General features: G+C 41.0%; 1 protein-coding gene across 5 annotated transcripts in view; it reads right to left on the bottom strand.

Annotated features, from left to right (window-relative positions):
• The window catches only part of CLASP1 (cytoplasmic linker associated protein 1), a 1,618,163-nt gene that overhangs the window by 1,605,143 nt on the left and 316 nt on the right, over positions 1–12,704 (bottom strand). The gene's annotated exons all lie outside the window — the stretch shown is intronic.

Below are 12,704 nucleotides of genomic sequence, written 5' to 3'. Positions count from 1 at the left end.
AGGGAGACTTGTTGGGCGCACTGTACTACACCCAATGCCGTTACTTTAGTGTCACCTTTTGAAGCTCTAAGAGGTAGAAAAGCTATTTCTAAGTTAAACCCGTCTTGGATGCCTGCGTGTTCTGATGTAGCAATTTCTAAAGAGGCAAGGCGAGAAAAATATTTTAGGTATCAAAATAAATACAAGGATAATTATGATTTAAGAATGCATGTAAGAGTCAAGAAATGGAATGTTGGAGATGACGTTTTAGTAAAAAATCCTAAACATACTCTGAAAGGTAGATCCACTTGTATTGGTCCTTTCACAATTGTTTCCATCAAGAAAAATGTTGTATAGGTCAACACAGGTTGTGTGTGGAGTATGTCTAGATCAGTGAGATTTCCAAAGAAGTATCCAGCTCATTGTTTTGATGGTACTCAGGTCTCTGAAGATAGGCAAGCATCTGAATTTATGTCAACGTGGTCAAAATCAGAAGCTGATTTTGGATTAAAAACTATTCCTCGAAGGGAACAACATCTTCCGAGGAAGTTCAAAGATTACATTATGATGTGATATTAGTAGTATATCCTGTACTATTGTCTGATTCACATGTTAATGTTTGACTCATTATCTTGAGAGTTTTTTTACTGTTTGGTTGAGCTTGAATTTCTTTTGTTTTTTTATATTTCGATGAAGGGGGGGGATGTGTTATAATGTACTGAGGAATACTGTCAATGCAGAATCCTATGATGTCATAGAATGTAAGGATTGTAGTTAGGCTCAGATGGGCTTGGAGCTAAAGGCTGACTGGATCGTTGATGCTGTTGGATATTACTTGTGAATAAATCTTATTCACCAAATTATCATTTAGTATGGAATCATCATTTTAACACTATGTTCAAAGTATAACATATGATAAAGATAACATAAAATTCAGAGGCCAGATATCCCCCAGTTTTGAAATCCCTATCCTTTTCTAGTTTCTAAATCCCTGCAGGTAGGAGAACTTTTTGAGCCTTGTTTCAAATCAGGGCAGTGTTTTAGTCTGCCGTTTATCCCAAACCATCCACTTCAGTGCTTCATGCCAACATTCAAATGGTATTGTTGTTGCTGGTGGTATATTTGGGGGGGGGTTATGAGGAGGCTGTACCAAATAACCATGTGCTCGGTCCGACCTTCTTAAGTGAGTCAATTTCTAATTTTACTGCTGGGTCACCCCAATCCCCAAAAATCCAATCATTAATAGGGAGCATTTGGGTGGCACAGTAATACAATTGTATATATCCCAACCCCTCAACGTATAGTGACTTATGCAGTTCTTATGAGCCACTCGGGTGGAGCCCGCGCCCACATATAGCTAGTCAGTGTGGACTGTAACCTTGAGAATCAATTTTGGGACATTCTATAGGAGTAGTTTTGCATATTATACAGCAGCTGGGGGCAGGGCTATTATTTTGAACAAGTCTCCGCCTGCTAATTATGTTTAATGGCAATTTGTTGAGGCTATTCATGTCATACTTGACTTTTTAAGATTGGGGGAGGGGCGGGTGATAGGCCAAGTTTGCTACATTCAGATCCCAGCTCTCCTGCTGGTCTCTTGAGATCATCGTTTCCTAATTTAACTATCTTTCTAATCATTCAGGTGCAATTTGAGGTAAACTGAATGACTTTTTAATATTTGATAGAGACCATGATATTTTATTAAATTTTAGGTTTTCTTCGCTTTGCAGAATATTTTCACATATTCTCAAAATCTGGATTCTCTTCTAATAAGACTGTATGTGGTATTGTAATAAAGACAAATCAAATTAAGACAAAAACAATGCACTATTTCCCAAAATCAGTTCCCCTCTATAACCCTTTTCCCAATCCCTGAGAAAACAACTGTTTTTAATTTTCTAATAGCTAAGGGGACCACAGCCAGTACATCTGCATACGTTATGTGCTAGTCTTGATACTTTTTCCCTTATGATGTCCTCCAGACCAAAATCCAATACGTCCACTTGAACTAGGGGAAAATATAAACCCTCCGACACGCTCCAACTCTGTGCAAGCAGAAACAAAAATGCTACACCATGCCTTTTCAGAATCAATACAATTCTGTGGAGATGCATCACTGTAAAACAAACTGCCTGCAGTCATTACGCAAACTAAAGAGACAAACTTGCACTATTGTACAATGTGATATGAAGGCATCAGCTGACCAAGTCACTGGAATATGAATGTTATGTCATAAGAGAAATAAGACTGCATATCTAAACAACAATAACAATGGTCAGGAGTATAGCAAGTCTGATATTTAGGAAACGTATTGAAGTTAGTACTCAATTTCTTTAACCAAGACATAGAGCTTGCTCCCAGGGTGACTTTAAAAAGTGATCCACATCCTGAACCACAAATATTTATGGGTCTATTTGAGTATTTATCTACCCTTTAAGTGGAAAAGGTGCATGACTCACTATAGGTAAATTAACATGCACCCCATTTACTCTCCATTCATTCACTTATGTGGCGCATACCCCAAGGCATTATATGTACATGTAGTCATCCTATGTTACACCTTTTGTATTTGGTCACCTCAAGTGCGCAGCCCACTTGTGTACTAACCAAGCAATGTTACTCAAATAGGCATTCCTTCACAAACATGGGCCATCTCCTTTGTGTTGCCAGGACCTATTTTAGGTCCAGGCCTAATTTAGTAATAAGTTACTCCTTAATACGTGGGAAGGATGCTTATGAATTACAGTAAGAAAAATACGCTTTTAAATGTTCTTTTCGCATTTTCACCGAAAACATTACATTTATTGAATGGGGAGATGAGTTGGACTAACGGCTAGGACGGTCGACCTCGAATCTGGGGAACTGGGTTCGAGTCTCGGCAATGACGCTGAGCATCCTGTGATTCTGATCAAATCACTTAATCTCCCCGTGCCTAACAAAACCAAAAATGAATGTGTTCTCGTGTAATGCAACTGGTGCTATGTAAAGCGCTCGGATACCTGATTCAGGTCACTTATGCTAGATAGGATATACCAGGTGCTGAAGTTTAACAGTCCACCCGACCGCCCAAGAACCTGTTCAGAACACCATGGAGTATAGCTACTCACTCCCAGATGTATCATATCATGATGTCCCTGCCTTGCTCCAATGCATCCCAGATTTCTTTTGTGATGTTTTGTGGCACAGACCAGCAATTTATAAATAGTTTTATCAGCAGATGAGCATCTATAAATACCCTTTGATAAGTCAATGATAAGCGGGGGGAATCACAATTTCTTCACTTACATGCAATGACACTCTTGCCCACCATAAATCTGAATCCCTACCAATAACTTAGTGCAGGCGGTCCCCTAACAATCACCCATAATACCCAGAAGCACCACCGTGGGCTTCAAGAGTACTGTGTGACCCACCACAGCAGCCAACTCTCTCTGAACATGTTGCCAGTATTTTAGAACATGTCCAAATAATATACAAGAATGTGCCACAAGCACCTTGGCATCTAATACAGTTCAGTGAGCGTGCCCTACACATCTGCCACAACCTGGTAGAGCAATAGTACACATGATGAAAGTATATAAATTGCACTATTCTAAGGCTGGCTGAGATAGCCAGGCTGTGTGAAGCCATCTTAGCTGGGCCCCATTCTTCATCTGTAAGAGATCCCAGGTCTGCATCCCATTTTTCCTTTAGGTGCAGATAAGAATCTGGCGCATTGAGAAGCAGAGATATATAAGTTTGGGAGATACTTTTTCTACTCAATTGCGCCATCGTAATTTTGATCTCCAATGGAATGAATTCCGACACTGCTATGAAGTTATATTTTATAATGTTTGAGGACATGGCGATGTTGCAGGTCTCTAAATAATTCTGTGATGGGGCTCATATTCCTTCACCAGCTAATTGAATGCACCAGCTAATTGAATGCTTTAATGTGACTCTGTGCTCTTACACAAGGCAGTGTGGAAAAGCCTTTAAGGTCCCATGCACGGAAACCCTACAGGGTTGGCAGCTGCTTCACTTGCACACTAATGGGAGCTCCCATATAAAAAATGAAGTTCAAGGAATTTTAGGGTTTTAGACCTAAGCACACTGCCGGGTCCAATTGAGCCCAAACAACAAGTCGTTGAGTCTAACAAGTTGCCAAGCCCAACAATTTAGCTGTATGTTTGGAACACCCAACCCACCCTTGTTGATAAACTGTACGCATTTCTTAAAGGAAACGTGAGGGGGTTGTACCAGCCCATAGGAAATTAGTAAGTGTTGCTCTAAGGGACTCAGAATGTTGTGTTGCAAGTGGGTTGGGGTAATTTTGAGTAACACAGAGGAGACATGGGAATGTAAACTTCTTATAGAAGGCATCTCTTCCCATGATCATTAAAGGTAACTAACATCCTGCAAGATCAGGTCTAGCCATCTGCAAAAATTCTGCAATTTTTAAATGCCAGCACTTTTTCTCATTGTTGACCACCATCATACGAAGGTATCGAAAGAGATCCATTGCAAAATGGAATTTGGCAGTATGTAATAACTCGGGTAGATCACCCGTCACCATCAGTCAGGTATGTGGATTTCCCAGACCTAACCCGTAGGTCAGAAGCGGCTCCATAGATATGGGGCATTTGAATATGATGATGGATAGACTCTATAGGCCTCTGAATGTATAGAAGAAAATCATTGGTGTATTATGATACCCTGTCTTCCACCCCATTACGCTGCTGAAATCAGTTATCTGAGCATCTGGATGCAACCACTCTGAAAGGGGCTCAATTACAAGAGCAACGAGTGAGAACTCCCCACTGTGTATCCACCAATAGAGAAAGGGTAGGCAACACTGTTCACTCAAACCTGCGCCCAGGGGCTTTTACAGAGTACTGCAACATATTATAAATAATGGGGACAGAAGGCTTGCTTTGCTAGACCCTGAAGGCCAGTGGACTGAATCAAAAGATTTTTAAAAGTCCAATCACAGCAGAGCTGACTAACCTTCAAGCTCACCCGAGCGAGCATGGGGCACTAGAACTGCTGACAGCAATGCCTAGTAGTACTGGAGGAATGGAGCCATTTTGGTCACTATGTCCCAAGGTGTTTAAGACTTTGGCAAGTCTGGCGGCCAAGAATTATGCTACAACTTTTGTCTCTATATTTATTAATGAAATATGATGATAGGAAGAACATTGGGTGTAGAGGGACTTACTCAGCTTCAGGATCACAGTTATAAGGGCACTACAGAGATCCCTTGGAAGCTCACCAACAGTCAGTGCCTCATCTAAGAGCAATTGTAGGTTTAGTACCAAGAGTGAGGCATACTGCTTAAAAAATTCTAATGGAAAGCCATTTGGCCTGGGGACTTTACCAGAGGGAATATTAAGAATGGCCAGGATGGAAGTAAACAGCATGCCTCTCCCTGCTCTTCTGATCCTGGGCTGACTTGTGAAGAACAAAATAAACTCCTCCTACCACAACACAACTCGCCTCCTGGCCAGGCCCCACAGACGTCTACACCCATTGGCTGCTGTGGGGGTGGGAAGCATAGCAAATGCAGTTTAGGACACAAAATCCCTGACAAGTAAGAAAGTTGAGAATTCTTTTGTAGGACTTTGTGGAAGAAGCATATAGATAATGCGCTCACTGGTGAATACATGTAGAAAAGAGTTAAAGGTGCCTCAGGTACTGCTTAGCAACTCAGTCATATTTTCATTCCGCATGCTTTAACCCACGCGGATTAAAGGAGCTTAAAGCTATTCTACGAAAAGCACCCTCAGGTCGATGAATAACCTCCAACACCGCCCACTGTTATGAAGTCCTTGGGGATCTGGTGGGTCTGATGGAGGACCAGCAAAAGAGGTTCTGAGCGTAAATGGGGACCACAGCAGATCTTGTGGTGTAAGAAGTACAACTCGCAATTCATCTTCTGCCGAAATGTACCCAAAAAGTTTCTAAACATATATTCGCATTCACACATTCAGCAGTCAAGAAGAGAAGGATTCAACCATAACAAATGCTACTTATCTAAATGAGTAGATGAAAAATGTAGGTCTACAAACCCAAAACGGGATTAACTCCACCATTAAGAGTCCAGTACACAGCAAAAGCTGATCTTAAAAGAATTTCCAGTGAACAGAAAGGCACTGAATGCTGAGTCCAGATTTTTCACCTAAACCCATTTAAAATCAAACAAGATTGTGAGCTACAGAAGAAATGCCAGCTGTAAGGGATGAAAATCCATTGCCCAAATTAAAAGAGACATAACAGGGGACGTGGCCAATAGCCGACAGAGATGGCCGCTTACTGAAGCCGCTCCACGGCCCGCCACAATAATCCCCAACAAATCCATAAATAATCCAAGCACCCAACACTCCAGACGACTAAGGAAGATGGTCAGAGGCGGTTACCAGGGTGTCACCAGGCAGCAAACACAAACGGCAGAGGTGAAGAGGATGCAGCGACCCGGAGGTCTGGTGGAGCCGCGACCTCGACTGAATTGGCTGCCAGGGGGCCCGATGTGCGATGCTATTCCCCCCTCCCCAATAACTAACATCACCGGATAAAACTGCGACGAGGGGACTCAAGGACGGACCCCCTCACACGCCCTCACAGAGAGAGAGGAGTGCGGCGGCACCATCGAGTGCCACAAAGACAGAATTAAACGTGGGGGACTGGCGGCCATGGAAGCCCGGCCATAGATCGCTCGACCGGCGGGCGACCCAATGGGCAGCGCTCCCCCGTCTTGATCCGGCAAGGTCAGTAGGCGTTGAACGCGTGGGGGGAGAAATCGGGGAGAGATTGACCGGCCTTCCCACCTGCAGGGTGATTGAAGTACAACCGCACACCTATAGGCCTGCAAGGTGAGTAGGGCGCGGGGTGGCAGTAGTGTGGAGAGGTGGCCTGCAGTGGCCCCAAAAAGACCGGCACCTCCCGACTCTCTCCGAGGAGTGCTTTCCTCCTTACCTACATACTGCACCATTGGGGTGGTGACCGCGTGCGGGACCCGGGGCAGGAAGTTTTTGCCCACCCCCTCCCCGGGGCTGCAGGGAAGAAGTGAAAGCCCAGAAGCCGTGGAAGCAGCAACCTGCAATAATCCGACCTGCAGAGATTGTTCGGGGAGGCCTGATGAAACACATGGTGGACAAAGGGAGGCCTCAAAAGTGGGCGGGGCCCAGGATGGTGGTGACGGGTGCCCACCCGAAAAGACCTGAGAAGACTGGCATCTCCCAACCCCAAAAGGTTATTAGTGATGTACTAACTGAAAAGCACAGCTCCTTTCTTGGCGGGGAATGCCCATCGACTCCTGAGAGCCGAAACACGCCTGGGCGCTGCACGGTTGAACATGTGGCTTTACGCTGATTCCACACGGCCAGAGATACAGCCTGGAAGCCACTAGATGGAGGAGTGCGGCAGGAAGTGGTGGTGCGCTGGCCTGGGGGTGCCGGGGTGCCACGGTTTACTTTCCTCTCCCTGTGTAATACTTTGTTTGTCCCAAAGAACAAGATGAATATGGCCCCAGCAATTTGCATTTAAGCTTCTCCTTCTTTGACAATCACTGACTACTCCCTTCAAGAGTAGACCAATACTTAATGTTATCAAACTTAAGGTCTTACTACAAAATATCCTAAATAAGTAATACCCTATTGTGACCATTTGATGTTGCAGCCCATAGACCAATTTTAGAAATTAAGGACTAACAGATGCATTATGCGTAACTGTCTGTCTATATTTGCACAAATCCCAACAAAGGGTCTACGGGGCACACCAACTATATTAAACTTAATCATAAAATCACAGCCATAAAGGTGCTGCCATAGTCCCTGTCAATACCCATAATTCCACTGCTCTCTGATCTTAAATGCATAATATGTTCTGTTCTTAGTCCAAATTAAAAAATATAATGGGATGAGGGAAAGGAGAGTCATGCACAGTACCAATTTCAAGATTAAAACTATTGAAAATGATGCAGTTGGTGATTATTCTAGTACCAGCTCCTGCATACAGAGACCTATTTAAAAATTCAAACGAGCAAATCTGAATTTACTCACAGCATATTATATCTTAAAGTCTTGTGCTTTATTTGATTTGTGCATAATGTATCTGATGTACCAAAAACTCTCAGACCAAAGTATATTTAGTAAGAAACTGAATCAGACTACAAAGTACATTGGAGCAATACCTTTTGACTAGAAGTACCATAAATAAAATTCACATAATCACATTCTGTTGGTCATTTGTAATGCCTTAGATAGAGACATCTTATATTAATATGAACCACTTGTTATTTTAGGTCTAGGAACCTCCTGGAAAAATGGGGGGATGAATAACATTGGTGAAGAAAAATGTCTTCATCTGCAGAGGAAAAGCGATCTTGGGTAATATTGCAAAGAAGCTTGTCAACTAAATGCCAAGGTTGGTGACCCTGACAGCAAGGGGAACACTATGAGCAAGTCAGTCAGAAAGCCAAAAAGGTTGACTCAATCACTCAAAGCCCATTTTTCAAGAATGGGCAGGCATTAAGTCAAGTCAAAGTAAGTGAGTTAGCAGGGCCAGACAGATTTAAAAGACCACACAATTTTAGGTGGCAACTCACAGCAATGACAGTGAAGGAAATATTTGTATAAATATTAAGGAGTGATGAGAAAAATGGTGTTACTAGTATAAGCTAAACGACTGTGTCAAATGTGATAAAAACATAACCCACAAGTTCTAGCTAATGCATCTGTTGCATATGATCGTAATATGTAATGTATGTATATGAAAATCTTAATAAAGATGCAAACACATAAAAAAATAGGGTGAGCACTCTAAGGAAATCTAAGCTCTGACTGTACTACTGACCGTAGTTCCAATATAAATATGCGTACACAGGTTTGCAAAGTTTATCAATATGAGGCTGTGTATAATGTTTCCACAATTCGCTCTGATTAGATGCAAATATTTGCAGAAGCTTGAAAGCAAGATTGGTGATTCTTTGCTTTCAAAATAAAATAAATGTTCAACAAAAAATGCAATTAGGAAAAAAGTTTTGCTAAACTACTGTGAAATTTTGGAGACCATTTCTTTAAAGCATCACTTAGTAAAATGTTTTGAAGCATGCTAGTATTTATCAAATAATATTCATAATGGAAAAATCAGTAACTAGTTTCAACAAGATTACAGGAAACATGAAAATAAACATGCATTGGCAAAGTCAATAAGTCTGACATTGGTGGTCAGCCTTTTGGTTGTCAATGTATGTCTTATTTAGACATTGTTTTAAAAAATACTTTATTGTTTTTGGAGCAGCCAGGCTTTCACCATTATAACAAACGCTGGCAAGGGCAAAAATATTTTTGGGTCTCAAAAAGAACACATTGCAACAGTTGTCCCTGGTACTGAACACAGCTACTTTGTGTGCCAATATGTTCCTTGTGAAAGAGCAGAATGTTGTCACTCACAGTGAAGCCGATTAATAGAGGTAAGGCCCAGTTCTAAAAGAAAGTCATAAAAGTGCACCCATTGTTTAAGAACCTTGCATTAGTGCAGATTTACAGCTTTCATGAATTCACAGACGTAGGCCAGGAAATTATACTCCTAGAAAATATTTGTTAATTGCATTTTATTTAGCACGAGCAAATATGCATGTGTAGATTTGCTCATGCAAAAATATATTGTGCATTTATAAAATCAATTTCCCTCTAACCAATTTTTTCCCCAACCCTGGAAGAAGCGTTGCTGCTGCCCTTGTCAGGAGAAAAAGTCCAACCTTTCTCAGTATGGGAAAAGATTAGAGAAGGGGTAGTGAAATCCCCTAAAACATGTAAGTTAGTAGGTATGCACAGATTCACAGGGCATTCCAACCCAGGAAGTATTGTTTACAACTACATCCAACACCAATATGTAGATCTGCGGACAAGTGTCAAAATAAGGGAATTGATAGTATTCAAACCCTACTGTACTACGAGCTCTGGCATACTCGAAAGGCTATTATTGGAGCTCTGATATAATGAGATTGCTGCCATTCTTTTTTGCCACTCTACGTGGCACCAAAGGGACAAGTGCATTTCTTTTACAGGACAAGTATCTTAATGAGGCAACCTATCCCATGGACAAGTAGATAGTTCATTAAATTCCACAACCAAGGTACAAAGTGAATACAAATTAACAAAGAAGGAAAACAGCCCTAATTTCTGCCAGCTAGTGATCAGAGATCATTCTTTATAAGAAAGATCACCACCAGAAAATATGGCATTAAGTTTCTTCCATACAGTAGGTGAAGCGAAAACAAAATGTAGCCACAAATAAAAATTAAGCCTCAAGTATAACAACAACATAATGGAGATACATCAACGAATTACAAAAGGGATACCTCAAGGACTAATAAAAACAATTTAAAAATATGCAACTATATTTTATTCCATTAAATTTAGTCGGGAAATGCCAAGAAATGTTATAATCCTTGAAATGGAGGCGTCACACTATTCAAAGTATTTAATTTTTTTAAATGATGTGTAGTCAATGCTTTCAATTAGTTAAAAAGCAAAAATCTCATATTTAATAGATTAATAGGTAGCTTCATAAAATTTCACAGTGGTTTACAAATGTGAAATAATATTAGATGGTCAAAGACATTGTCATTACACTTCACCACAAGCTCAAAAGAAATGAGTACATCATTGTTATGTAAAAGTGCTTCACACTGATTAAAAGTGCCTAGTGGATTAATGGTTGTGCAAACCGATAAGAAAACTGTGCCATGAACGATTACAATGATTACCATAACTTGCTGCTTACGTAAGCTCAGGCTGCATGACTATATCACAAGCTGATCTTTTAATTGTTCAATAAGACTGCCCATAATAATGCGATGCAAATGTTAACTTATCTATAATCAGAGAGCAATGTCCTACTCAAGATCGATCTGGCTATGCAGAGATTACAAGAAACACCTGGACTGGCAGCTGGTGGGATGCACCCATTACAACTGTGTCCCTTCTACACCAGAATTGGTACATAAGGGGTCTAACTATCTAAGACGTAATAAAAATCCCAACACAACATGGATTTCGCAATTCTAAAATGCTGAGAATTTTTGATAAAACTAAATTTGCATTTTCTTTTGGAAACACCTAAACCAAAGATTCATTTTTTACAACATTCCTTTTCATTTAACATTTATCAGATAGGGTTGATTTAATCATCACTGTATTGAAAAGCTTAGTAAACACGGGATCAAAAAAGTAGATCCCAATTAGAAAGCAGTAAACCAAAAAGCAGAGACCGGTGTAAATAATGCAACACAAACTGTAACCTTAGAGGAGGTTCATAATTAAACTACTTTTCCCAAAACCCTTATCACCCTAACTTCCAACTTTTGAATCCTTGGGGAGTTTTAAACGTGTTAATATATATCTTCAACCATTGTTTGAAACTTTTTCTTTCTAGTTCAATGTACGGCATTCTGGAACTTTGCCTTCTGGTTCGCGCCTAAGAAACATGTCAGACCAGAATGGATTTCTTTCACCTTTTTTGCAGTCACTTTACATAGAGAAACTTACAGACCATGTCATGAAGTTCTGTTCTTCCATCGCTATGGAAAGCATAACCAATATACGTCTCTGGTGAGGGAACATGCAGGAGTTGAGGGTATCAAAATGTTTCAACCATTATTTCTGAATTATGAAATCGCCCTTTGAAAGACAATTGAAAAATAGCCTGCATCAGTCACCAACGACCATTTAATGCGATTCTCTAGCATTTCTGGGGAGTAAAAAGCAGTCAAAGGTCTTAAAATCGTAAACTGTTTACAATCAAAACAGATGGCAAATCACATAGCTCCTGAAGAATGCCGCAACCATGAACATCATCAGTCCTCAACAGAAAATCTGCCGTTTGAACTGGACATCCTAAGGAAGTGGGCCGCTGGGTCCAGGCCCGCCAACCCGAAACATGCTCAGTGGAGTATTGAGAAGGGTCGAAACAATATGATCTTAAAGACAGCAATAAATTGATTTCATCTCTTGCTCCTTTGTCAGTCTTTTACTGGAAGTACAGCTTGTTGAGACAGATCTGTTATACTGAGCACGCTGAACAGGTATTTCTACAATGAAATATTGGCTGATATGCTCCTTATCTATGTCTCTCTTAACATCAGACTTATTAGTCATCTTTACCTAAATGTGTCTAGAATATGTCTTCATGCTCAGTAATCTCGAGGACTCAAGGATTGACACATGCCTTCAAAATACCCCCATAATTAATATTAATCTTCTGTTTCGTGTATTCTATCCAAATTGTCAATTAGAGCGAGGTCCTAAAGTAGCATCTATACAACTACTAAAGAAGGAAATTCAAGAACTTCAACACATCTTTTGTGGATTCATTACGTTTTGTTTATAAACTCCACGTACCAAAGCCTGCGAGCTTATGTCGGTAGTGCGTCTTGGGACTGGTTAACCAGTAGGTTACCAGCAAGATCTTCTCCTCTACTATTAAAGGACAGTCCCTATAGGCTATTAAAGACGGGCTAAAGAGATAGTTGAGATCTGATCAGTCTAGCCGCGCAAGGAAGCCTAGAAGAGCTCTGAGGACGGGAATGACTCGGGCTAGCTGTACAAGAAGACCTGACAGTGCGGAGGCTGACACCGGCTTGTGTAGAAACTCATATAAACATGCCTGGTAAGCCAACACAGGCTTGCTTACCAGGCATGTTTATATGGCCATTTTCAACGATGGGGCTGTACGTTTTGAATGAG

The sequence above is a fragment of the Lissotriton helveticus genome, chromosome 3_1 (genome assembly GCF_964261635.1).
Source record: "Lissotriton helveticus chromosome 3_1, aLisHel1.1, whole genome shotgun sequence".
NCBI classification, from domain to species: domain Eukaryota; kingdom Metazoa; phylum Chordata; class Amphibia; order Caudata; family Salamandridae; genus Lissotriton; species Lissotriton helveticus.
This window is presented reverse-complemented; position numbering and strand designations above follow the sequence as displayed.